Here is a 5026-nt window from a genome sequence, read left to right on the forward strand (position 1 = left end):
GCCATGAGGTCAAAGGAATTGTCCGTAGAGTTCCGGAACAGGACTGTGTCGAGGCACAGATCTCGGGAATGGTACCAAAACATTTCTGCATTATTGGTCCCCAAGAACACAGTGGTCTCCATCATTCTTAAATGAAAGAAGCTTGGAACAACCAAGACTCTTCCTAGAGCTGACCACCTGGCCAAACTGAGCAATCGTGGTAGAAGGGTCTCGGTCAGAGAGGTGACTAAGAACCTTATGGTCACTCTGACAGAGCTCCGGAATTACTCTGTAGAGATGGGAGAACCTTCCAGAACGATAACAATCTCTGCAGCACTCCATCAATCTTGCCTTTATGGTAGAGTGGCCAGACGGAAGCCACTCCTCAGTAAAAGGCACATGGCAGTCCGCTTGGAGTTTGCCAAAGGGCACCTAAAGGACTCTCAGGAAAAATGAACAGAGAAAAGTACATAGAGATCCTTGTTAAAAAAACCTGCTCCACAGCACTCCGAACCACAAACTGGGGGTGAAGGTTCACCTTCCAACAGGACAACGATCCTATGTCCTTGAGTGGCCCAGCCAGAGGCCAGACTTGAACCCGATCGTACATCTCTGGAGAGACCTGAAAATAGCTCTGCATTGACGCTCCCCATCCAATCTGACAGAGTTCAGTGAATCTACAAAGAAGAAGGGGAAAAACTCCCCAAATACAGGTGTGCCAAGCTTGTAGCGTCAACCCAATAAGACTCGAGGCTGTAATCACTGCCATTGGTGCTTCAACAAAGTACTGAGTAAAGGGTCTGAATACTTATGTAAATGCATTATTTCTGTTTAATTTTTTTTGTAAATTTCCACAAATTTGGGCTAAAATGGGGTATTGTGTTAATGATGATATGGCTGTAACATGAGAAAATATGGAAAGAGTCAAGGGGTCTGAATACTTTCCGAATGCACTGTAAATATATACTGTACCAGTCAAACGTTTGGACACACCTTCAAGTTTTTTTTTGTATTTTTACTATTTTCTACATTGTATAATAATAGAGAAGACATCAATACTATGAAATAACACATATGGAATCATGTAGTACCCAACAACGTGTTAAACAAATCAAAATATATTTTATATTTGAGATTCTTCAAAGTAGCCACCATTTGCCTTGATGACAGCTTTGCACACACTTGGCCTTCTCTCAACCAGCTTCACCTGGAATACTTTTCCAATAATGTTGAAGGAGTTTCCACATATGCTGAGCACTTGTTGACTGCTTTTTCCTTCACTCTGCAGTCCAACTCATCCTAAACCATCTCAATTGGGTTGTGGTCGGGTGATTGTGGAGGCCAGGTCATCTGATGCAGCACTCCATCACTCTCCTTCTTTGTCAAATTGCCATTACATCACCTAGAGGTGTGTTGGGTCAGAGTCCTGTTGAAAAACAAATGATAGTGCCATTAATCGCAAACCAGATGGGATGCGTATCACTGCAGAATGCTGGTTAAGTGTGCCTTGAATTCTAAATAAATCACTGACAGTATCACCAGCAAAGCACCCCCACACCATCACACCTCCTGCTCCATGCTTCACGGTGGAAACAACACATGCAGAGATCATCCGTTCACCTACTCTGTGTCTCACAAAGACACGGCGGTTGGAACCAAAAATCTCAGATTTCCACTGGTCTAATGTCCATTTCTCGTGTTTCTTGGCCCAAGCAAGTCTCTTATTCTTAATGATGTCATTTAGTAGTGGTTTCTTTGCAGCAATTCGACCATGAAGTCCTGATTCATGCAGTCTCATCTGAACAGTTGATGTTGAGATGAACAATGTGAAGCATTTATTTGGGCTGCAATTTCTGAGGCTGGTAACTCTAATGAACGTATCCTCTGCAGCAGAGTCAACTCTGGGTCTTCTATTCCTGTGGCGGTCTTCATGAGAGTCAGTTTTATCATAGCGCTTGATGGTTTTTGGGACTACACTTGAAGAAACTTAAAAAGTTATTGAAATGTTCTGCACCTTCATGTCTTAAAGTAATGATGGTCTTTGCTTATTTGAGCTGTTCTTGACATAGCCCTATTTGGTAAAAGACCAAGTCCATGATATCTTCTTTATACTACCCCTACCGTGTCACAACACACTGATTGGCTCAAACGCATTAAGAAGGAAAGACATTTCACAAATTAACTTTTAACAAGGCACACCTGTTAATTGAAATGCATTCCAGGTGACTACCTCATGAAGCTGGTTAAATGCCAAGAGAATGCCAAGAGTGTGCAAAGCTATCATCAAGGCAAAAGGTGGCTACATTGAAGAATCTTAAATATAAATACTGACTGGTACTGTCAAAAATATAAATGCAACATGCAACAATTCCGAAGATTTTACCGAGTTACAGTTCTTATAAGGAAATCCATTTAGGCCCTAATCTATGGATTTCACAAGACTGGGAATGCAGTTATGCATCTGTTGGTCACAGATAACTTAAAAACAATTGGCGTCACAATGAGCCAGAATCTAGTCACGGTATCTCTATGCATTCAAATTGTCATCGATAAAATGCAATTGTGTTCATTGTCCGTAGCTTATGCCTGCCCATATCATAACCCCACCGCCATCATGGGTCACTCTCTTCACAACGTTGACATCAGCCAACCGCTCGCCAACACAACACTGTACATGTGGTCTGCAGTTGTGAGGCAGATTGGACGGACTGTCAAATTCTCTAAAGCGACATTGATAGAGGCTTATGATAGAGAAATTAACATTAGATTGTCTGGAAGGAGCTGTGGTGGACATTACTGCTCCCTCAAAATTTGTGCACAACTGAGAGAAATAAGCTTTTTGTGCGGAAAATTGGAAAATTAATGTGATTTTTCATTTCAGCTCATGAAACATGGGACCAACACTTTACATGTTGCGTTTATATTTTTGTTCAGTATATTTTGGCAACCCCACTGCAATTTGGGTTGCGACCTCGACTTTGAATATGACTGTTTTACAGGGACTATTCATTCTAGCAGTATACAATACATGTAGATAATCTACATGGTCAAGGAATCAGATATTTACCAAACACACACACACACACACACACACACACACACACACACATATGGACACATAAACAAACCAACACACATGCATTTCTTGTAATGGGAGAGGAGGCATGGCCTGTACCAGTCACAGAATTATCCCCATCCCGTAGAGTAAGAGTATCACGTGCAAACACACACACACACACACACACACACACACACACACACTCCCTCTTTAGGATGGAGCCCCTGTCGATAGTATTTAAATCAATAGGTGGGTGAAGGCAACTCCATTCTCTGGCCACCATCAAAAAGAGAGGTACAACTATGTTATCATTATACTGTTTGTTATGTTATGGCTATGTACTTTTAGATTCTGCATGTTATTATACTGTAATGTTATATTATACATGTTATTATACTGTAAGGTCTTTTTTAACTGTTTTATCAAGCAAACATCATTCAGGACCTGCTACTAAATAATCCTCTTATTTAGGTACAAGTTAAACTTGTGTCTGGTGTATTCTCTATCATAATGATATTGTATTGTCTATCATAACAATGGTGTATTGTCTATCCTAATCACATTTACATTTTAGCAGACGCTCTTATCCAGAGCGACTTACAGGAGCAATCAGGGTTAAGTGCCTTCCTCAAGGGCACATCGACTGTTTTTTCACCTAGTCAGCTCGAGGGTTCAACCCGGTAAACCTTTACGGTTACTGGCACAACCTCTTAACCACTAGGCTACCTGCCGCGCCGTGGCATGTTCTTTATCATAATGGGGTTGTATTGTCAATCATTCTCTCCTCAGTACATTGGTGGCAGTAGTGCGATCAGAGGCATCATGTCCATAGGGGGCACAGGGGCACGTGACCCCTCAAGATTTGTCCTGTAATAAGAATTATAATAAGAATTTTTGTTTTTATTAATTGTTTTTGTTGTTTCTTTTTAATACTACGAGCCACCTACTAATGTTATGAAGTTGGCTTTAGCTGGCCCAGATATTCCAACCTCATAACTAGCTACCAAGGAGCCATTTCAGGCTACCAATCAAGTTAGAGTAGCTAGCTTGTGTAACTATCTTAGCTGGCATGCCTGCTGCCAAGGTTTTTAGACTTTAGAAAAGCAAGTAATAACTAAATGTACTGAATAAGAATCACATTCCTTTCAATCTTTTACATAGATTTTAGCAGAGATGGAGAGAAGCATATTTTGCTTCTTTAAAAATATAACCACCAGTCAGGACACAGACAGCTCAAGAGGTATGCTTAGATATGCAGATAAATTATTATGGCTCTAGATTGTAGGAAAAAGCTGTTTCAGGTGTTTGAAAAATAAAGACATCTAGCCCCCTTCCAGACCACCCTCAAGAACTTTGTGGCCCCTCAGATTTTTAGAGTGCATGACGCCCCTGGGATCGCCCCATACTATTCTCTCCTCAGTACATTGGTGGCAGAGGTGGGATCGCCCCATACTAATCTCTCCTCAGTACATTGGTGGCAGAGGTGGGATCGCCCCATACTATTCTCTCCTCAGTACATTGGTGGCAGAGGTGGGATCGCCCCATACTATTCTCTCCTCAGTACATTGGTGGCAGAGGTGGGATCGCCCCATACTATTCTCTCCTCAGTACATTGGTGGCAGAGGTGTGATCGCCCCATACTATTCTCTCCTCAGTACATTGGTGGCAGAGGTGGGATCGCCCCATACTATTCTCTCCTCAGTACATTGGTGGCAGAGGTGGGATCGCCCCATACTATTCTCTCCTCAGTACATTGGTGGCAGAGGTGGGATCGCCCCATACTATTCTCTCCTCAGTACATTGGTGGCAGAGGTGGGATCGCCCCATACTATTCTCTCCTCAGTACATTGGTGGCAGAGGTGCGATCGCCCCATACTATTCTCTCCTCAGTACATTGGTGGCAGAGGTGGGATCGCCCCATACTATTCTCTCCTCAGTACATTGGTGGCAGAGGTGGAATCGCCACATAATATTCTCTCCCCATACAGT

This window comes from Salvelinus fontinalis, unplaced genomic scaffold (assembly GCF_029448725.1).
Source record: "Salvelinus fontinalis isolate EN_2023a unplaced genomic scaffold, ASM2944872v1 scaffold_0073, whole genome shotgun sequence".
Lineage (NCBI taxonomy): Eukaryota > Metazoa > Chordata > Actinopteri > Salmoniformes > Salmonidae > Salvelinus > Salvelinus fontinalis.